Here is a 24897-nt window from a genome sequence, read left to right on the forward strand (position 1 = left end):
CTGAGAGCCCATGCTTTCTCAGAAGAGGTGACATCTCAGACCCTTGACTTGGCTTTCTGACCAGTGAAAGAGAGATTCAGGGTCTGCGGGGCAACACATGTGCTTTTTCTTCCCTCTGTCTCCTCTTGCCTGGCTGGGGGCCATTCTCAGGGCATGGTGCAGGGCAGATGGTAAGGGCCCTGCTGGCTGTACGGTCTGTTCTGCAGAAAGCTGCTCCAGACCTGAACTGTGTTCTTGGGCTCTCCTTGTAAATCTCAGCTTCTTTTCTGCATGTTCCTTTCAAAGGAAGACTTTGGGATTTTTTCATGCCTTTTAGAAAATTGTATTCTGTTCTTTTGGTATTTTATAATTGGAATTAGGCCTTGCAGCTTAATTGTTCTTCTCTTACTTTAGTCCTCTGTAATTGCCATACTTTCTAATTTTATTTTCTTTTAAAATTACTTTAAAAAATTCTCTTTCCTTCAGTTCAGTTCAGTTCAGTCGCTCAGTCATGTCCGACTCTTTGTGACCCCATGAATCACAGTACACCAGGCCTCCCTGTCCATCACCAACTCACGGAGTTCACTCAAACTCACGTCCCTCGAGTCGGTGATGCCATCCAGCCATCTCATCCTCTGTCGTCCCCTTTTCCTCCTGCCCCCAATCCCTCCCAGTATCAGAGTCTTTTCCAATGAGTCAACTCTTAGCATGAGGTGGCCAAAGTACTGGAGTTTCAGCTTTAACATCATTCCCTCCAAAGAACACCCAGGGCTGATCTCCTTCAGAATGGACTGGTTGGATCTCCTTGCAGTCCAAGGGACTCTCAGGATTCTTCTCCAACACCACAGTTCAAAAGCATCAATTCTTTGGCACTCAGCTTTCTTCACAGTCCAACTCTCACATCCATACATGACTACAGGAAAAACCATAACCTTGACTGGATGGACCCTTCTGGCGAAGTAACATCTCTGCTTTTGAATATGCTATCTAGGTTGGTCATAACTTTCCTTCCAAGGAGTAAGCGTCTTTTAATTTCATGGCTGCAGTCACCATCTGCATCGATTTTTTAGCACCCCCGCCCCCAGAAAAAAAACCTTAGTCACAAATCTAACAAAATACTTACAAGATCTATATGAGAGAAGCTACAAAGCTCTGACAAAAGAAATCAAATAACTAAATAAATGGAGAGACTCCATGTAAGATAACAAGGTGCCAGTTCTTCCCAAGTTGATCTATAAGCTCAATGCAATTCCAGTAAAAATTCCAGCAGGTTACTTTGTGGAAATCAACAAACTGATAACTAACATTTAAAATTTACGTGGAAAGGCAAACACCCAAAACAGCCAACGCAGTATTAAAGGGGAGGAACAAAGGTGGAGGATTGACATTATTTGACTTCAAAACTCACTATAAGCTACAGTAGTCAAGACAGTATAGTACTGGCAAAAGAATAGGCAAATGGATCAATGGAACAGAAAAAAGTAGCACAGAAATAGATCCACACAGGGATAGTCATTGATCTTTGACAAAAGAACAAAGCCAATTCAACAGATAAAGGATCATCGTTTCAACTAACGGTACTAGAATAACAGGATATATACATGAAAATAAATGAATTTAAACACAGATCTTATACCTTTCACAAAAATTAACTCAAAATGGATCACAGATTTAAATTTAAAATGAAAAACTGTGAAAGTCATAGAAGATAACAGGAAAAAATGCAGTTGGCTTTGGGCTTGGCAATGTTTTTTAATATAAAAAAGCCCTGTTATGAATCAGTGAGCTAAAATGGATTGGAATGGGCAAATTTAATTCAGATGACAATTATATCTACTACTGTGGGCAAGAATCCCTTAGAAGAAATGGAATAGCCCTCATAGTCAACAAGAGTCTGAAATGATGTAGTTGGGTGCAGCCTCAAAAATGACAAAATGATCTCTATTCATTTTCAAGGCAAACCTTTCAATATCACAGTAATCCAAGTGTATGCCCCAACCTCTAATGCTGAAGAAGCTGAAGTTGAATGGTTCTATGATGATGCACAAGACCTTTGAGAACTAACACCCAAAAAAGGTATCCTTTTCCATCATAGGAATGCAAAAGTAGGAAGTCAAGAAATACCTGGAGTAACAGGGAAGTTTGGGCTTAGGGTACAAAATGAAGCAGGGCAAAGGCTAACAGAGTGTTGCCAAGATAATGCACTGGTCACAGCAAACACCCTCTTCCAACAACGCAAGAGAAGACTCTACACATGGACATCACCAGATGGTCAACACTGAAATCAGATTGATTATATTCTTTGCAGCCGAAGATGGAGAAGCTCTACACAGTCAGAAAAACCAAGACTGGAAGCTGACTGTGGCTCAGATCATGAACTCCTTATTGCCACAGACTGAAATTGAAGAAAGTAGGGAAAACCACTAAACCATTCAGGTATGACCTAAATCAAATCCCTTACAATTATACAGTGGAAGTGACAAATAGATTCAAGGGGTTAGATCTGATAGAATGCCTGAAGAACTATTGACAGAGGTTCGAGACATTGTACAGGAGGCAGTGATCAAGACCATCCCCAAGAGAAAGAAATGCAAAAAGGCAAAATGGTTGTCTGACAACACTTTACAAATAGCTGAGAAAAGAAGAGAAGCTAAAGGCAAAGGAAAAAAGGAAAGATATACCCATTTGAATGACGAGTTCCAAAGAATAGCAAGGAGAGAGAAGAAAGCCTCCCTGAGTGATCAATGCAAAGAAATAGAGGGGAAAAATAGAAAGGGAAAGACCAGAAATCTTTTCAAGAAAATTAGAGAGCAAGGGAAGATTTCATGCAAAGCTGGGCACAATAAAGGACAGAAACAGTATGACCTAACAGAAGCACACGATATTAAGAAAAGGTAGCAAGAATACATAGAAGAACTATACAAAAAAGATCTTCATGACCCAGATAAACATGATGGTGTCATCATTAACCTAGAGACAGATGTCTTGGAGTGCAAAGTCAAGTGGGACTTAGGAAGCATCACTACAAACAAAGCTAGCAGAGGTGATGGAATTCCAGTGGAGCTATTTCAAATAGTAAAAGATGATGCTGTAAAAGTGCCACACTCAATATGCCAGCAAATTTGGAAAACTCTGCAGTGGCCACAGGACTGGAAAATGTCAGTTTTCATTCCAATCCCAAAGAAAGGCAATGCCAAAGAATGCTCAAACTATCGCACAATTGCACTCATCTCACACACTAGCAAAGTATTGCTCAAAATTTTCCAAACAAGGCTTCAACAGCACATGAACTGAGAACTTCCTGATGTTCAATCTGGTTTTAAAATAGGCAGAAGAACCAGAGATCAAATTGCCAGCATCCATTGGATCATAGAAAAAGCAAGAGATTTCCAGAAAAACATCTACTTCTGCTTTATTGAATACACCTAAACCTTTGATTGTGTGGATCACAACAAACTGTGGAAAATTCTGGTTTTTTTTTTTTTTTTTTTTTTAAGTTTTAAGTTTTAAGTGGAGGTTAACTACTTTACAATATTGTGGTGGTTTTTGCCATGGGTTCATATGAACCAGCCATGGGTATACATGTGTTCCCCATCCTAAATCGCCTCCCACCTCCCTCCCCATCCCATCCCTCTAAGTCATCCCAGTGCACCATCCCTGAGCACCCTGTCTCATGCATCGAACCTGGACTGGCAATCTACTTCATATATGATAATATACATGTTTCATTGCTATGCTTTCAAATCATCCCACCCTCGCCTTCTCCCACAGAGTTCAAAAGTCTGTTCTTTACATCTGTGTCTCTTTTTCTGTCTCGCATATAGGGTCATTGTTACCATCTTTCTCAATTCCATATATATGTGTTAATATATTGATGTTTTGGAGTTATTGGTGTATTGGTGTTTTTTGCTTACTTCACTCTGTATAATAGGCTCCAGTTTCATCCACCTCATTAGAACTGATTCAAATACATTCTTTTTAATAGCTGAGTAATATTCCATTGTGTATATGTACCACAGATTTCTTATCCATTCATCTGCCGATGGACATCTAGGTTGCTTCCATGTCCTGGCTATTTTAAACAGTGCTGCGATGAACATTAGGGTACATGTATCTCTTTCAATTCTGGTTTCCTCAGTGTGTATGCCCAGCAATGGGATTGCTGGGTCATATGGCAGTTCTATTTCCAGTTTTTTAAGTAATCTCCACACTGTTCTCCATAGTGGCTGTACTAGTTTGCATTCCCACCAACAGTGTAAGAGCGTTCCCTTTCTCCACACCCTCTCCAGCATTCATTGTTTGTAGAATTTTGGATAGCAGTGATTCTGACTGGCAAGAGATGTACCTCATTGTGGTTTTGATTTGCATTTCTCTGAAAATGAGTGATGTTGAGCACATATAGATGGCTAACAAACACTTTTCATGTGTTTGTTAGCCATCTATATGTCTTCTTTGGAGAAATGTCTGTTTAGTTTTTTGGCCCATTTTTTGATTTGGTCACTTATTTTTCTGGAGTTGAGCTGCGGGAGTTGCTTGTATATTTTTGAGATTAATTCTTTGTCAGTTGCTTCGTTTGCTATTATTTTCTCCCATTCTGAAGGCTGTCTTTTCACCTTGCTTATAGTTTCCTTCATTGTCTAAAAGCTTTTAAGTTTAATTAGGTCCCATTTGTTTATTTTTGCTTTTATTTCCATTACTCTGGGAGGTGGGTCATAGATGATCCTGCTACGATTTACATCAGAGTGTGTTTTGCCTATGTTTTCCTCTAGGAGTTTTATAGTTTCTGGTCTTACATTTAGATCTTCAATCCATTTTGAGTTTATTTTTGTGTATGGTGTTAGAAAGTGTTTCTAGTTTCATTCTTTTGCAGGTGGTTGACCAGTTTTCCTAGCACCACTTGTTAAAGAGATTGTCTTTTCTCCATTGTATATTCTTGCCTCCTTTGTCAAAGATAAGGTGTCCATAGGTGCATGGATTTATCTCTGGGCTTTATATTTTGTTCCATTGATCTATGTTTCTGTCTTTGTGCCAGTACCATACCGTCTTGATGACTGTAGCTCTGTAGTATAGCCTGAAGTCAGACAGGTTGATTCTTCCAGTTCCATTCTTCTTTCTCAAGATCGCTTTGGCTATTAGAGGTTTTTTATATTTCAATACAAATTGTGAAATTATTTGTTCTACTTTTCTGAAAAATACCATTGGTAGCTTGATAGGGATTGCATTGAATCCATAAATTGCTTTGGGTAGTATACTCATTTTCACTATATTGATTCTTCTGATCCATGAACATGATATATTTCTCCATCTATTTGTGTCATCTTTAATTTCTTTCATCAGTGTTTTATAGTTTTCTATATTTAGGTCTTTTGTTTCTTTATGTACACTTATTCCTAAGTATTTTATTCTTTTCATTGCAATGGTAAATGGAATTGTTTCCCTAATTTCTCTTTCTGTTTTCTCATTGTTAGTGCATAGGAATGCAAGGGATTTCTCTGTGTTAATTTTATATCCTGCAACTTTACTGTATTCATTGATTAGCTCTAGTAATTTTCTGGCAGAGTCTTTAGCGTTTTCTATATAGAAGATTATGTCATCTGCAAACAGTGAGAGTCTTCTTTTCCAACCTGGATTCCTTTTATTTCTTTTTCTGCTCTGATTGCTGTGGCCAAAACTCTCAAAACTATGTTGAATAGTAGTGATGAGAGTGGGCATGCTTATCTTCTTCCTGACTTTAGGGGAAATGCTTTCAATTTTTCACCATTGAGGATAATGTTTGCTGTGGGTTTGTCATATATACCTTTTATTATGTTGAGGTATGTTCCTTGTATGCCTGCTTTCTGGAGTATTTTTATCATAAATGGATGTTGGATTTTGTCAAAGGCTTTCTCTGCATCTATTGAGATAATAATATGGCTTTTATCTTTCAATTTGTTAATGTGGTGCATCACATTGATTGATTTCTGAATATTGAAGAATCCTTGCATTCCTGGGATAAAGCCCACTAGGTCATGATGTATGATCTTTTTAATATGTTGTTGGATTCTGTTTGCTAGAATTTTGTTAAGGATTTTTGCATCTATGTTCATCAGTGATATTGGCCTGTAGTTTTCTTTTTTTGTGGCATCTTTGTCAGGTTTTGGTATTAGGGTGATGGTGGGCTCATAGAATGAGTCTGGAATTTCCTGGAAGAATTTGAGTAAGGTAGATGTTAGCTCTTCTCTAAATTTTCAGTAGAATTCAGCTGTGAAGCCAGCTGGTCCTGGGCTTTTGTTTGTTGGAAGATTTCTGATTACAGTTTCGATTTCTGTGCTTGTGATGGGTCTGTTAAGATTTTCTATTTCTCCTGGTTCAGTTTTGGAAAGTTATACTTTTCTAAGAATTTGTCCACTTCTTCCAATTTGTCGATTTCATTGGGCATATAATTGCTGATAGTAGTCTCTTATGATCCTCTGTATTTCTGTGTTGTCGTTTGTGATTTCTCCATTGTCATTTCTAATTTTGTTGATTTGATTCTTCTCCCTTTTTTTTCTTGATGAGTCTGGCTAATGGTTTGTCAATATTATTTATCTTCTCAAAGAATCAGCTTTTAGCTTTGTTGATTTGGGGTATGGTCTCCTTTGTTTCTTTTGCATTTATTCCTGCCCTAATTTTTATGATTTCTTTCCTTCTACTAACCCTGGGGTGCTTCATTTCTTCTTTTTCTAGTTGCTTAAGGTGTAGAGTTAGGTTATTTATTTGATTTCTCTCCTGTATCTTGAGTTAGGCTTGTATTGCTATAAACTTTCCCCTTAGCACTGCTTTTACTGAATCCCATAGATTTTGGGTTGCTGTGTTTTCATTTTCATTCATTTGTATGCATATTTTTATTTCTTTCTTGATTTCTTCTGTGATTTTTTGGTTATTCAGAAGTGTGTTGCTTAGCATCCATATGTTTGTATTTTTTTTTTCCTGTTGTTGACATCTAATCTTACCACATTTTGATCAGAAAAGATGCTTCAGATGATTTCAATTTTTTTGAATTTTCCAAGGCTAGATTTATGGCCAAGGATGAGATCTATCCTGGAGAAGGTTCCGTTTGCACTTGAGAAAAAGGTGAAAGTCATTGTTTTAGGGTGAAATATCCTATAGATATCAATTAGGTCTAACTTTCTAACTTTATATTATTTAAAGTTTGTATTTCCTTTCAAATTTTCTGTTTAGTTGATCTATCCATAGGTGTGAGTGGTGTATTAAAGTCTTCCACTATTATTGTGTTACTGTTAGTTACCCCTTTCATACTTGCTTGCATTTGCCTTGCATATTGCAATGCTCCTATGTTGGATGCATATATATTTATCATTGTTATATCTTTTTCTTGGATTGATCCTTTGATCATTATGTAATATCCTTCTTTGTCTCTTTTCAGAGCCTTTGTTTCAAAGTCTATTTTATCTAACATGAGTATTGCTACTCCTGTTTTCTTTTGGTCTCCATTTATGTGAAATATCTTTTTCCAGCCTTTCACTTTCAATGTGTATGTGTCCCTTGATTTGAGGTGGGTCTCTTGTAGACAACATATATAGGGGTCTTGCTTTTGTATCCATTCATCCAGTCTTTGTCTTTTGGTTGGAGCATTCAACCCATTTACATTTAAGGTAATTATTGATAAGCATGATCCCATTGCCACTTACTTTGTTGTTTTGGGTTTGAGTTTATACACCTTTTCTGTGTTTCCTGTCTAGAGAAGATCCTTTAGCATTTGTTGGAGAGCTCGTTTGGTGGTGCTGAATTCTCTCACCTTTTGCTTGTCTGTAAAGCTTTTGATTTCTCCTTCATGTTTGAATGAGATCCTTACTTGGAACAGTAATCTGGGGTTGTAAGTTTTTCTCTCTCATCACTTTAAGTATGTCCTGCCATTCCCTTCTGGCTTGGAGGTTTTCTATTGAAAGATCAGCTGTTATCTTTATGGGGATCCCCTTGTGAGTTATTTGTTGTTTTTTCCCTTGCTGCTCTAATATTTGTCCTTTGTGCCTGATCTTTGTTAATTTGATTAATATGTGTCTTGGGGTGTTTCACCTTGGATTTATCCTGTTTGGGACTCTCTCAGATTCTTGGACTTCCGTGGCTATTTCCTTCCTTATTTTACAGAAGTTTTCAATTATTATCTCCTCAAGTATTTTCTCATGGCCTTTCCTTTTGTCTTCTTCTTCTGGGACTCCTATGATTCTAATGTTGGGGCATTTAACATTGCCCCAGAGGTCTCTGAGGTTGTCCTCCCTTCTTTTAATTCTTTTTTCTTTTTTCCTCTCTGCCTCATTTATTTCCACCATTCTATCTTCCACCTCACTTATCCTATTTTCTACCTCAATTATTCCACTGTTGGTTCCCTCCAAAGTGCCTTTGATCTCATTTATTGCATTATTCATTATTGATTGACTCTTTTTTATTTATTCTAGGTCCTTGTTAAACTTTTCTTGCACCTTCTCAAACCTTGTCTCCAGACTATTTATCTGTAATTCCATTTTGTTTTCAAGATTTTGGATAATTTTTACTATCATTATTCTGAATTGTTTTTCAGGTTGACCCTCTATCTCCTCCTCTTTTGTTTGGTTTGATGGGCTTTTATCATGTTCCTTTACTTGCTGAGTATTTCTCTGCCTTTTCATCTTGTTTAGGTTGCTGTGTTTGGGGTGGCCTTTCTGTATGCTGAAGGTTTGTGGTTCCTCTTTATTGTGGAGGTTCCTCCCTGTGGGTGGGGTTGGATGAGTGGCTTGTCAAGGTTTCCTGGTTAGGGAAGCTTGCTTTGGTGTTCTGGTGGTTGGAGCTGGATCTTTTCTCTCTGGAGTACAATGGTATTTCCATTTGTGAGTTTTGAGGTGTCTGTGGGTTTGGTGTGACTTTTGGCAGCCTGTATTTTTGTGCTATGGGTTATGTTCCTGCGTTGTTAGAGAATTAGCTTGGTATGTCTTGCTCTGAAACTTGGCTCTTGGGTGGTGCTTGGTTTCAGTGTAGGTATGGAAGCTTTTGAATGAGCTCTTGTCGATTAATGTTCCCTGGAGTCAGGAGTTTTCTGGTGTTCTCAAGTCTTGGATTTAAGCCTCCTGCCCCTGGCTTTCAGTCTTATTCTTACAGTAGCCTCAAGACTTCTCCATCCATATAGCCTGATGATAAAACATCTACGTTAATGGTGAAAAGATTCTCCACAATGTGGGGCACCCAGAGAGGTTCACAGAGTTATATGGAGAAGAGAAGAGAGAGGAGGGAGATAGAGGTGACTAGGAGAAGCAGAGGGGGAATCAAAAGGGGAGAGAGAAATCTCAGTTCAGTTCAGTCGCTCAGTCATGTCCGACTCTTAACGACCCCATGCATCACAGCATGCCAGGCCTCCCTGTCCATCACCAACTCCTGGAGTTCACTCAGACTCACATCCATCGAGTCAGTGACACCATCCAGCCATCTCATCCTTTGTCGTCCCCTTCTCCTGCCCCCAATCCCTCCCAGCATCAGAGTCTTTTCCAATGAGTCAACTCTTCGCATGAGGTGGCCAAAGTACTGGAGTTTCAGCTTTAGCATCATTCCTTCCAAAGAAATCCCAGGGCTAATCTCCTTCAGAATGGACTGGTTGGATCTCCTTGCAGTCCAAGGGACTCTCAAGAGTCTTCTCCAACACCACAGTTCAAAAGCATCAATTCTTTGGCACTCAGCTTTCTTCACAGTCCAACTCTCACATCCATGATAAATTCCCTATTTGCTCTCCACAGTCTGGAACACTCAGAGAGGTTCATGGAGTTCCACAGAGAACAGAAGAGGAAGAAAGGAGATAGAGGTGACCAGGAGGAGAGGAGGGGAGTCAAGAGGAGAGAGACCAGTCTTGCCTGTGGTCAGTTCCCTAAGTGTTCTCCACAGCCTGGAACACCCAAATAGACTCACAGAGTTAAGTAGAGAAGAGAAGAGGGAGGGAGGAGATAGAGGTGACCCTGGGGGAGAAAAAGGAGAGTCAAAAGGGGATAGAGCAATCAAGCTAGTAAATCAATCACACTTCTAAGTAAAAATGGGTACTGAAAATTGGATTCTTAAAGGTACAGAATTGATAACAGATACCAAAAAACAAAGATTAAAAATCTACAGTAGAGGTCACACTCTCAAAATACAATATTAAAAAAAAAAAAAACAAAGCAAAATCACAAAAGTTATTTAAAAGTATATAAAATTTGCTTTAAAAATAGGGTCTTTTCTTTGCAAGGCAATAGTAGGTTTTAAAAGTGAAAATTAAAGGATCAGTAAAGAACTTAAAAATTAAAAAATGATAATAGTAAAATATATCTAGGAATTTGTCTGGAGCTGTCGAGGGCAGTGTGGGATCAGTTCAGTTTCAGATAGTTCCTTGTTCCAGCTTATAATTCTTCTCAAGGTCTATAGGTCCATTCCAATGTAGCCAATGCTAACTACAGGGTTTTAATCTGTTGCACCTGTCACTACGAAAGTGGTTCCCTCGTCTTTGTTTATTTTGACTTCCTCTGTTTGCAAGTCTCTTCAGTACCTAACTTCAGCCCTCACACAAGGAAGTGAAGGTGGTCATTTATTTAGGCTCACTTGTTCAGTTATTTTGCGGGGAGGGAGGAACACTGCAAACAAATATCACTGGTGTGTGTGGGGAGTGCCCACAGTGCCTGGGCCAGACTGGGTTTGCTCACGGTGTATGTGCTTTCCCGGTGTACACTGCTCAGGCTCCAGGTTGCTCTGCACGGGAATTGTCTAAGGCAGGCCTTCGGTTGCGTGCATTTCCCAGGTCTAAGCCACTCAGGGTCAGGTTCTCAGGTACTCCACAAAGGCACAGATTCGGTTATTCCTGAGTTTTGTGCCCTTCCCAGGTTCTAGCAGCTCAGGCCACTAGGTGCTTGGGAGCGCACTCTCCCCAGGTAGGGCAGTGGTTTCCTGGGTGTCCAGCAGGAGAGCTGTCTCAGGTGTGCCATGTGTCTCCTCTGGGGAGCTGATCTCTGTCTGAGACCCTCTTCCTGGATGTCAACCGTCCAGGATCCCAGGAAGACTTGGCTAGCAACTGGGAGCCTTCTCGCAGTTTGGTAGAGGATGCCATCTCTGGGGCCTTTTGCCCCTTGCCTTCCAGCTCTGGCTGTTGCCCACCTGCCTCCCGCCTCTGGTGGGGGATGGGCTGGTCCACGGGCAGCTAGGTCTCCTCTGGTATTCGTTAAGTCCTTTGTTCTGGGAGCCGGCCCGGCAGTGCCTCAGGTTAGAGCTTTTCGGGGGAAAGTTCTCTCTCTCTCTCTTTTCCTTAATTTTTTTTTTCTCTCTCTCTCTGGCTATCCCGTGGTTTGGTTTGCTATCTCACATTAGCTTCCTCAGATTGGCCTCAGGGCATTCAGGTCCGGTCCTTACCCTAAGCAATGCAGCCCACTCCTCCCTGTTCAGCCCCTGCTTGCTGGTGGCGGACGCTACCATCTGAGCTACTTCTCTGCTGAGAGTTGCAGTTAGGCTTATAATCTGTGGGTTTTATTTATTTATTTTTTCCTCCTGGTTACTTTGCCCTCTGAGATTCCAAAACTCCCCACAGATCAGCCAGTGAGAGGGTTTCCTGGTGTTTGGAAACTTCTCCTCTTTTATGACTCCCTCCCTGGGATGGGTCTCCATCCCTAACTCTTTTGTCTCTATTTTTATCTTTTGTATTTTGTCCTACCTCCTTTCAAAGACAATGGGCTGCCTTTCTGGTTGCCTGGTGTCCTCCACCAGCGTTCAAAAGTTGTTTTGTGGAATTTGCTCAGCGTTCAAATGATCTTTCAATGAATTTGTCGGGGAGAAAGTGGTCTTCCTGTCCTGTTCCTCCATCATCTTAGAACCAACCACCCTATGGAAAATTCTTAAGGACATTGGAATACGAGAGCACCTTACCTGCCTCATGAGAAATCTGTGTGCAGGTCAAGAAGCCACAGTTATAACTGGACATGGAACAGCAGACTGGTTCCAAATTGGGAAAGGAGTGCATTAAGGATGTATACTGTCACCCTGTTTATTTAACTTACATGCAGAGTACATCATGAGAAATACTGGACTGGTTGAAGCACAAGCTGGAATCAAGATTGCAGGAGAAATATCAGATACCTCAGATGTACAGATGACAGCACTCTTATGGCAGAAAACGAGGAGGAACTAAAGAGCCTCTTGAGGAAAGTGAAAGAGGAGAGTGAAAAAGCTGGCTTAAAACTGAACATTCAGAAAACTAAGATCATGCCATCTGGTCTCATCAATTCATGACAAACAGATGGAGAAACAATGGAAACAGTGAGAGACTTTATCTTCTTGGGTTCTAAAATTACTGCATATTGTGACTACAGCCATGAAACTAAATGATGCTTGCTCCTTGGAAGAAAAGCTATGACAAACCTGGACAGCATATTGAAAAGCAGAGACATTACTTTGCCAACAAAGATCCATCTAGTCGAAGCTATTGTTTTTCCATTAGTCATGTATGAATGTGAGAGTTGGACCATAAAGAAAGCTGAGAGCCAAAGAATTGATGCTTTTGAACTGTGGTGTTGGAGAAGACTCCTGAGAGTCCTTTGGACTGCAAGAGATCAAACCAGTCAATTCTAAAGGAAATCAGTCCTGAATATTCATTGGAAGGACTGATGCTGAAGCTTAAACTCCAATATTTTGGCCACCTGATGTGAAGAACAAACTCACTGGAAGAGACCCTGATGCTGGGAAAGATTGAAGGCAGGAGGAGAAGGGGATGACAGAGGATGAGATGCTTTGAGTTTGAGCAAGCTACAGGAGTTTGGTTATGGACAGGGAGGCCTAGCATGCTGCAGTCTTTGGGGTCACAAATAGTCAGACATGACTGAGCTACTGAACTGACTTGAACTCATAAAAATTAAAAACCGCTGTTTTTTGAAAGACCCTGTTAAGCAAATGAAAGACTACTGACTAAGAGAAAATATTTTCAAGATATGTGTCTGAAATGGAATGGTGTCCACAATACACAAACCGAACAGTAAGAAAACAATCCAACTTAAAAATGAGCAAAAGATCTAAGACTTTTGGAGTAGACTTCTGACAAAAGAATACATACTTAAGGCAGTATGCATATGAAAAGATGCTCCACATCTTATATCATATCCCAACAATGAGATACTGCTCGTTCAGTCGCTCAGACATGTCCGACTCTTTGCAACCCCATGGAGTGCAGCATGCCAGGCCTACCTGTCCATCACCAACTCCAGTAGTTTACTCAAACTCATGTCCATTGAGTCAGTGATGCCATCCAACCATCTCTACCTCCGTCGGACCACCCCTAAATTACTCTGTTTTAAAGTCAATTAGAATAATCTTCTCTCTGTGGTTATGCCAACAGTTCAATATACAGTTAGACTTGAATTTCATTCTACTTTAGATTTTTAGGGATTCATATTTAAATTTGTTTCATAAAACATTAACATAGTTTCAAAATTCACTCTACAGAACAAGTTGTATTCAGAGAGGTGTAACTTTTATCTCTTTCTTTTCCATCCTGTTTCTTTCTATCCCTTAGAAATAACCATTCTATTTTGTCTTTTAGTTTATCCTTTCATGTTTTATTTTAATATAAAGGGACATACTTAATATCCACCCAATAGTTACATAATATATAGATTTCCTTCACCTTGCTTTTAACAGGGTATGGGGACATATTTAACAGCAGGATACAAAGGCATGTTTCATTCCTTTTTTAACTGAACTGCATGGATACATCATACACAACCACTGTATTCAATCAGTTTCCTGCTGTTGGACAACTGGGTTATTTCCATTCTTTTGGTATCACAAATAGTGCTACAGTGGATACTCCTGTGAGTGCTTCCTTTCATTTTGCTGTCTTTGAGATATATTAATAGGAACAGGATTGTTTTATCAAAGAGTAAGTGCACATGTAATTTTGCTTTCTTCCACTGGGGAATTTTGTATATTGATTTTATCTAGAAGGCTTGTTAAACTCTCTCATTAATTAAAATAACTTATTAAAATAACTTGTAACATTATAAAATTTCTATTTCTACAATAATATTGTTAGCAAATTATCACAGTTTTACTTCTCCTATTACATATTTGTATCTTTTCTTTTTTGCTCATCCTAACATATCCATTAAAATGTTGAATGGAATTGTTGAAAGGCAATTACTTTTGTTCTTAATTTTAAAATAAGTGCTTTCAATATTGTACCACTAGTTATGATGTTTATTACAAAATTTTTAGATGCTCAACAATAAGTTATGGAACTGCCCTTCTCATTATAGTTTGCTGAGATATTTTACCATGATTAGAAATGAAATTGTATCAACTGTTTTTCTGTACTGTCAAGATAATCATGTAGCTTTGTGTTCCTTAATTTATTATGATGAATTTAATAAATCAATTTTTCAATACTTTTAAAATTTTTGTTTATTTATTTTTATTTTCAGCTGTACTGGGTCTTCATTGCTTTTCTCTAGTTCCAGAGAGCAGGGGCTACTCCCTAGTTGCAGTGCACAGGCTTCTTATTGAGGTGGCTTCCATTGTTGTGGAGCATGGGCTCAGTAGTTTTGGCTCCTGACTCTAGAACACAGACTCAGTAATTGTGGTGCACAGGCTGAGTTGCTCTGCAGCATGTAGAATCTTCCCAGATCAGGGATCAAACCCATGTCTCCTGCACTGCAGGTGGATTCTCTACCACTGAGCCACCAGGGAAACTGCAATTTCTTAATATTAAACTAACCTTTTACTCCCAGGATTAGACCTTTCTGGCCATTATTCTTATATATTGCTGAATTTCATTTGTTCTGCTGAGGTTTTTTTGCATTTACACTTAGGAGTGAGATTGACCTACAGTTTTACTATCGAATATTATTCTTAATCAGGTTTTGGTACTAAAGTTGTGCCCTACAAGTGAATTGGGGATTTTTCCCCCTCTTTATATTATATGGCAGTTTAAATAATTATTCCTGAATATTTGGTAAAACTGGTGGTGAAGCCAACTGGGACTGGTGTTTTCTTTGAGAGACTATCTTTAAGCCACTGATCCAATCATTTTAATCATTTTAAGACTGTTCATCTTTTCTATTTCTTTTTGATAAACTGCATTTTAAAGGAATTTATGCAATTCATTGATTTTTTAAAATATATTGGCATAAAGGTGTTAATCACATTTTCTTATCTATTTTATTTCAGCAACATGAATCCCCTTTTCTTTTCCAGTATAAATCCCTCAGGACTTTGTTCTCTCTTTCTCTTAGTAAATCTCAACAAGTGTTTTCTGTGCATTTAATCCTTTCAAAGAGCTAATCTTTGGTTTTATTGATCCTAAGGCAAGTTTGTTTACTTTATTGTTACCCTCTACTTTATCATTTCTTCCTTATACTTTCTCTGGGTTAATTCTGTGTTCTTGAAGTTAAGTTGACTGTTTATCTCATTATTTTAGATACTTCCTTTGTTGTTGTTAACACCTAAGCTAATAGAGTACTATTTTGGCAGTCCCACAAATTTGGTATGGGCATTTTCACTTTTTTTTTTTTTGTCTAAATATTCCTCATTTCCATTATAATTCTTCTTAGACCAATGAGTCATTGAAGTCTATTTTAAATGTCTAAATGTATAATTTTCTATAGATTTTTTGTTGTTACTACTGTTATTACTGTTCTTTAGTATACTGTCTGATGTCAACCCTTGTAAATTTGATGAAGGTAGCTTTGTAACCTAGAAAAGTAGTTAAATTTTGTGAAGACATTCTATATGTGCCTGAAAAATATGTATTTTCAATAATTTTGAGATATAATATATTATATATTATTTACATCAGCTTCCCTGGTGGCTCAGATAGTAAAGAATTTGCATGCAATGTAGGAGACCTGGGTTCAATCCCTGGGCCAGGAAGATTCCCTGGAAAAGGGAATGACTAACCATTCCAGTATTCTTGCCTAGAGAATTCCATGGACAGAGGAGCCTGGTGGGCTATAGTCCATGGGGTCACAAAGAGTCGGACACGATTGAACGGCTAACATTGTCACTTTTTTCTTTATCTACATACTTATTAGTATTTGATTTGCTTAGTATATCAATTATAGCTTGTCAATTATGATTATCTACAGAGAGAAATATTAAAATCTCCCATTGTTAAGGGGCTCCCCTTGTGGCTCAGCTGGTAAAGAATCCACCTGCAATGCAGGAGACCTGGGTTTGATCCCTTCTGGGAAGATTCCCTGGAAAGGGGGAAAGGCTATCCACTCCAGTATTCTGGCCTGGAGAATTCCATAGACTGTATAGTCCATGGGCTCACAAAGAGTCGGACACAACTGAGCCCCTTTCACTTTGTTAAGATGAATTTTTATATTTGTTCTTTCAGGTAAGTCAATGTTTGATTTAGGTATTTTGAAGTTAAATATGAATTTCATACAAATTCATTCTTAAGCATTGAAACTTTCAGCGTCTTTAACACCAATAAATCTGTAGCAAAACTTATTTTTTTTAAGTCTACTTGTCAGCTTTTGGAGGGTTAATGTTTACCTGGTTCATGCTTTTTCAGTCACAGACTATGAAACATTTAAATCCTTGTGTTTTAGGTATACCTGTTGTAATCGGTATATGCATAGCGTTCTTTTAACTCAGGCTCATACTCTCTGCTTCTCACTGTAGAGTTTAATCATTTTATGTTTATTACAGTTACTGATATACTAGACTTGGAGTCATTACTATAATCTTTTATGTGCTTTTATTAGTCTGCTTTTTCCTGTTTGTATTTTCCTCCATCTTAAAAAATTTTTTTTGCCTTCTTTTGGAATGATGAAGGATTTTCTACCCTCTCATTCATTTTTTATTTTTTTTCCTGTCTACTTAATTTGCAAATTATATATTTTTATAGAACTCCACTGCATGGATGTATCATAGTTTATTCAACCAGTCAACACTGATGGTGACTTCAACCAGTCACCCACTGATGGGTTGTTTTCAGTCTTTTGCTTTTATATATAGTACTGCAATAAATAGCCTTTTACCATTTCTGTTTCTTTCTTTTTTTTTTAGAATGGTTTCTTGTCTTATGATAGCTGCCCTAGATCTTCAAATACATGTGCATAACTTATGAAGACTAAAATTAAACAGCATCTTTAACCTCCTCTTGAATAATAGAAGGATTTTAAAAATCTTTAGTAACAATCAACATTCTTCCGAATTACAGTTCATGTTATTCAGAACTTTAATATGCCACTGTTTTTGACCTATAAATCAAGTCTTATTAATATTATTTTGTATAATAAACACACATTAGATTTACCTACATATTCATCATTTTCTATACCATTTTTCCTTGTATAACAGCCCTACCATTTGCTTCGATTCCATTTTAGAACCCATGAGTTTCCTTGAATTGAAAATTGGTGTCCTTCCACAATATTGGAAAATTTTTCATCCAAAGTTTTTAAAAATATGGCCTAATTGCCTCTCTCTCATGCTGGCTCTCTGTTAAGACATGTTACACCCTATTAGTTTAGCCTTCCTATTTCCATCTCCCCTTCCAAATTTTGCTACCTTTTCCCTACTAAGCTGCATTCTGGAAAGTGTCTTTAACCTATTTTCAAGTTCACTAAATTTCTCTTTTTCAGTTCACTTCAGTTCAGTTCAGTTGCTCAGTCATGTCCGACTCTTTGCGACCCCCATGAAATGCAGCACGCCAGGCCTCCCTTTTCATCACCAACTTCCAGAGTTCACTTAAACTCATGTCCATTGAGTCGGTGATGCCATCCAGCCATCTCATCCTCTGTCGTCCCCTTCTCCTCCTGTCCCCAAACCCTCCCAGCATCAGTCTTTTCCAATGAGTCAACTCTTCGCATGAGGTGGCCAAAGTATTGGAGTTTCAGCTTCAGCATCATTCCTTCCAAAGAACACCCAGGGATGATCTCCTTTAGAATGGACTGGTTGGATCTCCTTGCAGTCCAAGGGACTGTCAGGAGTCTTCTCCAACACCACAGTTCAAAAGCATTAGTTCTTCGGCACTCAGCTTTCTTCACAGTCCAACTCTCACATCCATACATGACCACTGGAAAAACCATAGCCTTGACTAGACGGACATTTGTTGGCAAAGTAATGTCTCTGCTTTTGAATATGCTGTCTAGGTTGGTCATAACTTTCCTTCCAAGGAGTAAGCATCTTTTAATTTCATGGCTGCGGTCACCATCTGCAGTGATTTTGGAGCCCCCAAAAATAAAGTCTGACACTGTTTCCATTGTTTCCCCATCTATTTGCCATGAAGTGATGGGACCAGATGCCATGATCTTAGTTTTCTGAATGTTGAGCTTTAAGCCAACCTTTTCACACTCCTCTTTCACTTTCATTAAGAGGCTTTTTAGTTCCTCTTCGCTTTCTGCCATAAGGATGGTGTCATCTGCATATCTGAGATTATTGATATTTCTCCCAGCAATCTTGATTCCAGCTTGTGCGTCTTCCAGCCCAGCGTTTCTCATGATGTACTCTGCATGTAAGTTAAATAAGCAGGGTGACAATATACAGCCTTGATGTACTCCTTTTCCTATTTGAAACCAGTCTGTTTTTCCATGTCCAGTTCTAACTGTTGCTTCCTGACCTGCATATAGGTTTCTCAAGAGGCAGGTCAGGTGGTCTGGTATTCCCATCTCTTTTAGAATTCTCCACAGTTTATTGTGATCCACACAGTCAAAGGCTTTGGCATAGTCAATAAAGCAGAAATAGATGTTTTTCTGGAACTCTCTTGCTTTTTCGATGATCCAGTGGATGTTGGAAATTTGATCTCTGGTTCCCCTGCCTTTTCTAAATCCAGCTTGAACATCTGGAAGTTTACGGTTCACGTATTGCTGAAGCCTGGCTTGGAGAATTTTGAGCATTACTTTACTAGCATGTGAGATGAGTGCAATTGTGTGGTAGTTTGAGCATTCTTTGGCATTTCCTTTCTTTGGGATTGGAATGAAAACTTTTCCAGTCCTGTGGCCACTGCTGAGTTTTCCAAATTTGCTGGCATATTGAGTGCAGCACTCTCACAACATCATCTTTCAGGATTTGAAATAGCTCAACTGGAATTCCATCACCTCCACTAGCTTTGTTCGTAGAGATGCTTTCTAAGGCCCACTTGACTTCACAGTCCAGGATGTCTGGCTCTAGGTGAGTGATCACACCATTGTGATTATCTTGGTCATGAAGCTCTTTTTTGTACAGTTCTCCTGTGTATTCTTGCCACCTCTTCTTAATATCTTCTGCTTCTGTTAGGTCCATACCATTTCTGTCCTTTATTGAGCCCATCTTCACATGAAATGGTCCCTTGGTATCTCTAATTTTCTTGAAGAGATCTCTATTCTTTCCCATTCTGTTGTTTTCCTCTATTTCTTGGCATTGATTGCTAAGGAAGGCTTTCTTATCTCTTCTTGCTATTCTTTGGAGCTCTGCATTCAGATGCTTATATCTTTCCTTTTCTCCTTTGCTTTTTGCTTCTCTTCTTTTCACAGCTATTTGTAAGGCCTCCCCAGACAGCTATTTTGCTTTTTTGCATTTCTTTTTTCTTCAGGATGGTCTTGATCCCTGTCTCCCATACAATGTCATGAACCTCATTCCATAGTTCATCAGGCACTCTATCTATCAGATCTAGTCCCTTAAATCTATTTCTCACTTCCACTGTATAATCACAAGGGATTTTATTTAGGTCATACCTGAATGGTCTAGTGGTTTTCCCTACTTTCTTCAATTTAAGTCTGAATTTGGCAATAAGGAGCTCATGATCTGAGCCACAGTCAGCTCCCAGTCTTGTTTTTGCTGACTGTATAGAGCTTCTCCATCTTTGGCTGGAAAGAATATAATCAATCTGATTTCAGTGTTGACCATCTGGTGATGTCCATGTGTAGAGTCTTCTCTTGTGTTGTTGTAAGAGGATGTTTGCTATGACCAGTGCGTTCTCTTGGCAAAACTGTATTAGCCTTTGCCCTGCTTCATTCTGTGTTCCAAGGCCAAATTTGCCTGTAACTCCAGGTGTTTCTTGACATCCTACTTTTGCATTCCAGTCCCCTATAATGAAAAGGACATCTTTTTTGGATGTTAGTTCTAAAAGGTCTTGTAGGTCTTCATAGAACTGTTCAAATTCAGCTTCTTCAGCATTACTGGTTGGGGCATAGATATGGATTACTGTGAGTGATATTGAATGGTTTGCCTTGGAAACGAACAGAGATCATTCTGTTGTTTTTGAGATTGCATCCAAGTACTGCATTTCAGACTCTTTTGTTGACCATGATGGCTACTCCATTTCTTCTAAGGGATTCCTGCCCACAGTAGTAGATATAATGGTCATCTGAGTTAAATTCACCCATTCCAGTCCATTTTAGTTCCCTGATTCCTAGAATGTTGACATTCACTCTTGCCATCTCCTGTTTGACCACTTCCAATTTGTCTTGATTCATGGACCTAACATTCCAGGTCCCTATGCAATAGTACTCTTTACAGCATTGGACCTTGCTTCTATCACCAGTCACATCCACAACTGGGTGTTGTTTTTTCTTTGGCTCCATCGCTTCATTCTTTCTGAAGTTATTTCTCCACTGATCTCCAGTAGCATATTGGGCACCTACTGACCTGGGGAGTTCCTCTTTCAGTATCCTATCATTTTTCCTTTTTATACTGTTCATGGGGTTCTCAAGGCAAGAATACTGAAGTGATTAGCCATATCTAATCTTCTTGTTAATCCTACTTTGAGTTTTCCTTTCATTTACTGCTTTTTAATTTTGAGTGTTCTTTTAAAAAACAAACAAAAAACTTACAGTCATTTTGTGTGATCTGTTGTTGTTAACTTGTATTTTCAAGTTTTCTTTGTGTATTTTTTTCTACTGTTTCTTTTTTCAGCTGGCCTTCACACATGTCACCTTATTTGTTGTAGATTTTGTGATTTTTGTTATGAGCAGCTTATTTCCTTGAACCATTATATCTGGAAATTTTTTGAGTGCTGGGCTGATGTTAATCCCATCAAAAAGGATTTACATTTAGTTTTCACAGTAGGCTGAGGGTACTACCAACCTGGGACCACCTTAAATAAAATTATCTACTTATGATTTTTAATGGCTACTGAGCTTATTTGAATTTAGTAAGAAAACTTGTATAATATCTTAAAGTTATGTATTTCCAAGGAAGTGTCTTTCATTTTCCAGCTCTGTCTGGATAAATAAGTTTCTTTGCTTTACTTTTTAAGATTTATTTCCGGTTCACCCTAAAGGTTATAATCGCAGGCCTTTCGGGTCCCAATCTTATGCAGATTTCTCTCTAGGTGTGGTCACCAGGATTTTCATCTGCCCTCACATCTATGTGCTCAACAATGAAGAAGCTCAATCATTTTCAACAGAAAACTTCAAAATGAAATCTAGCTTTGTTTTGAGTCTCTGTGGATTTCTTATTTTGGTTCTGTCAAGCAAGTATGTGCTCCTCGGTTTTTGTCTCATCACAACAAAGATTTGGAGTGACGGACATTAAAGCCCCCTCAGCGTGTCACAGCTCTCGGGTCTTGTACAGACCATGTTACAGCTCTCAGGTCTCGAACAGACCATGTTATAGCTCTTAGACAAATCAGTGTTACAGCTCTATTTTATTTAAAAGATAGCAGGAAAATCCATCTTTGAGGCTTGAGGGCATGTCAATCCAAAGACATGAAGAGAAGAGCGCCCCAGCGCACAGGAGAGAGACAGAGAGAGAGAGCCCTTTGGCTCCTCTTTTTATGTTTTTTTCTTCCCTCTGGGCCTGCCCTATGCAAATTGGGCTTAGTCAGGAGTGCTTTTCTACCTGAAGTCCTCACTCCGGTCCTTGGACCTTCGTTTGACCTTCCTCTGTTCTATTTTCATGGACTTTTCCCTTCCTTTTCTTTTAGCCACTGCCATTTTGGACTCCTTTTCCCTATTCTAACTACCTAACAGTTCCATCCATCAATGCATTTAAAAGGAAAAATGTAATATTTATTCAACAATGTAGTCATTTCAATCAGAAGAGTTGAACAAGGTGCCCAAACTGCCTGATTGCCGGAAATATGTTTGGTTTTGGTTTTGACAGAAACTGTTTGATGACTCTAGGGCTAAAGACAGATAACCCTAGGGTGACCCATAGAAAACTACTCACAGTCCACCTCTCCTCTGTGACAGGTCCCTTAGATGAAAGTCAGAACAATGAATTACCAATTTATGATAAATTACTAACAGTGGCATTCCTGCATATTACCAGGCACTGATGAAGGTGCCTCTTCTAAGTGCTTCTCTTGAGGAAAGAGTGGATTGCTTTTGCATGAAAGTTAAGGAAATCTAATAAAACTCCTCCACCTCTAAGATGAATTTTTCAGGACCATTTCAAAATGTCCGAAAGAGAATGATATCCAGGTTTACAATGAGTCTTTAAAGCAATAGCTTAGCTGCCAAAAATAGCTCAGAGCATTTTGAATCCTAGTTACTGTCTCTCCTGAGACTCTGTGTTGTAACTGTTTGCAACTTGAAGACCATGATTTATTCATTCCCCCAATATTGTGAGAACTAAAATGGACTGAGCTCATACGAAATGCAGATGTCACTGCACTTTAATTACACTTGCCTCTGTGGTTTCTATTGGGAAGCACAAGCCCACAGATGGAGATTAGAAAGATCTGGGCAGTAGCAACAATGAAATACTGTGACCTAAGATTGAAGTGAGTTTTAAAACACACACAAAGAAAAGGGGGAAACATGATCAGAACAAACTTGGCTGACATTAATATTTTTTTTCTCCCCTTGAAGAATCTTGCTTCAGACCCCATGGGGGATGTTCCTCACAACTGCAGGTGGAGGAAGGAAGGGTTGTGTTAATTATTTCACAGACAATGTGTCCTTCAAGAAACTAGAAGAAGCTGGTGAGTATTTCTAAAGACTTCTTAGAGGCACTAAGCTAGCTCCAATTCATGGAAAATGTCATTTGCTCTAGAGATTAGGCTGCATCTCTTTTTTAGGGAAACACGGCTTATTTAAATGAGATACCCAAAATGAGATTGCATCCAACTCGCCCTTGATACTAACATCCACCTACAGACTACAGCTCACATTGCATGATTGTCAGAGATCCTTTCTGAGCCACACACACACACAAGAAAACCAACAAATATCCAAAATAAAATCCACACAAACTATTAGAAATAACTTGAGGAGGCCACTAGAGCACCACTTTACCCTGAGACCTTCCAGACCATAGTGGTTCAAATTTTGTGACACCTTGAACTAATTTTTTCTCATCAGTTAGCTCCTCTACATAATGGTACCTAAACATCACATAAGGTCTTGGAGCTGAACACATGCAAAGATAAAGCCTGTACAAATGCTGGTTGAGATAAAGCATGTATGTTTATAAAATCATGGCTAAGTGAATTTTAGAAATGGAATGTAGAATGCAGAACAGCAAGAATTCCATGCCTAGAATGAATAGACCCAAAGTGCACTCCTTTTTTACTCTTGATTCCACTGGTATCTCCTTTTCAAGTTACAGTGTCCGCACATCATCATGATAAAGAATGGGAGTATAACAGCTTGAATCTCTTTGCTCTGTTAGAGTAAGGGATCCTGGGATGGGCTGTGGCCTTTAAGGGAGGCACAGGCCCTCAAACCAGAAATTCACATTTATCAGACAGCCCTCTCCTTTAGAGATTCCTTTATTCAGATGTTAGTGTTTTGGAGGAGTATTTATTTATTAACAGGGATGGTGATGGGGAGAGGTTGCCCCTGGAGGAAACCTGACTAACTTTGCCACCAAATCCCAAACTAGTCTGTTTAAGCACTGTGCCCCCTTCTCAGAGTTAGGGGACCCTATCCTATGACTTCAGCACCTGGTCATGGACCGTGGTGGTTGCCTTTCCCAGAGCCAGTTATGGGCTGGCCTGTAACCTAATAGGTTAGGGGTCTCAAACAATTCAATGCATCTGGATGATGGGAACTAGCTGAACCAATCATACCTTCTTTCAGGGCTTCCAAAAATGAGACAGACATTAGAAGAGCCCATTTACAAGCAGCAGGAGGAGCAGAAGAAACAGTGATGTGGAGGAGGTGATTCACAACTTCCTCTGTGAGGAAAAAGGAACCACGGAGGCCTGAGGTGTCCCCAGGGCCACTAGCCGGCTGTAAAAGGCACTGCTGATCTGGAATGGTGCCTCAATCTTGAACATTTGAAATTGCTTCTACTCCATTGTTATTTTTAGTAGAGTTGTTTCTTCAAGAAAATTGCTCCCTGATCTTGTCTCTCCCTTGCTCTCAGACTATGTGCATGTTTTAACACATTTGGTCATGATAGTCTACTTTTCTTAATCTTATAGTTGTTACTATACTGTGAAAAATGGAAAATTTGAGTATGTCGGTTGTATGATCTTACAATGTAAATTACTGAGACTTGCAATGCAACAGCTTATCAATCCTTGAAGATATTTTTATTTGATATCTTCTTATGGAATTCTTGTCTGCAAATCTTAAGCTGAAAAGTCACTAGAAATCTGTTTAGAAATGAATTAAAAATTACATTGCTTTTTTCTTGCTATGTGCACTAAGAATTGCTGTCAAATTGTCCATAAAGTCTGTGTACTGATTCTCAAAACAACTGATAAAATCTTTATTGTGAAAGGAAAAAAAAAAGGGGGGGGGGGGATCTGAACAGGCACCTCATGAAAGAAGACATACAGATGGCACATAAACTCGTGAAATGATTCTCAACACCATTTGTTACTAGGGTACTGCAAATTAAAAAATGATGAGATACTACTTCACACCTATTACAAGGACTAAGAATCCAGAAAATTAACAACACTGGCAAGGTTGCAGAGAAACTTTCATCCATTGCTGATGGGAAGACAAAATGGTACAACCTTTAAATGACAGCTTTGTATTTTCCTATAAAACTAATTTTACCATATAATTTAGCAATCTCACT

The 24897-nt window shown here is 38.9% G+C and overlaps 1 long non-coding RNA gene across 1 annotated transcript in view; it reads left to right on the plus strand.

Annotated features, from left to right (window-relative positions):
* LOC112444731 (uncharacterized) overlaps nucleotides 1-24561 on the plus strand; it is a 55869-nt gene extending 31308 nt beyond the window's left edge. Inside the window, exons 2-3 of the long non-coding RNA XR_003033080.2 lie at nucleotides 22731-22843; nucleotides 23943-24561. This is a non-coding gene — a long non-coding RNA (uncharacterized lncRNA). The remainder of the gene's footprint in view (nucleotides 1-22730; nucleotides 22844-23942) is intronic.
* The last annotated feature ends 336 nt before the right edge of the window (nucleotides 24562-24897 follow it).

The sequence above is a fragment of the Bos taurus genome, chromosome 28 (genome assembly GCF_002263795.3).
Source record: "Bos taurus isolate L1 Dominette 01449 registration number 42190680 breed Hereford chromosome 28, ARS-UCD2.0, whole genome shotgun sequence".
In the NCBI taxonomy this organism is placed as follows: domain Eukaryota; kingdom Metazoa; phylum Chordata; class Mammalia; order Artiodactyla; family Bovidae; genus Bos; species Bos taurus.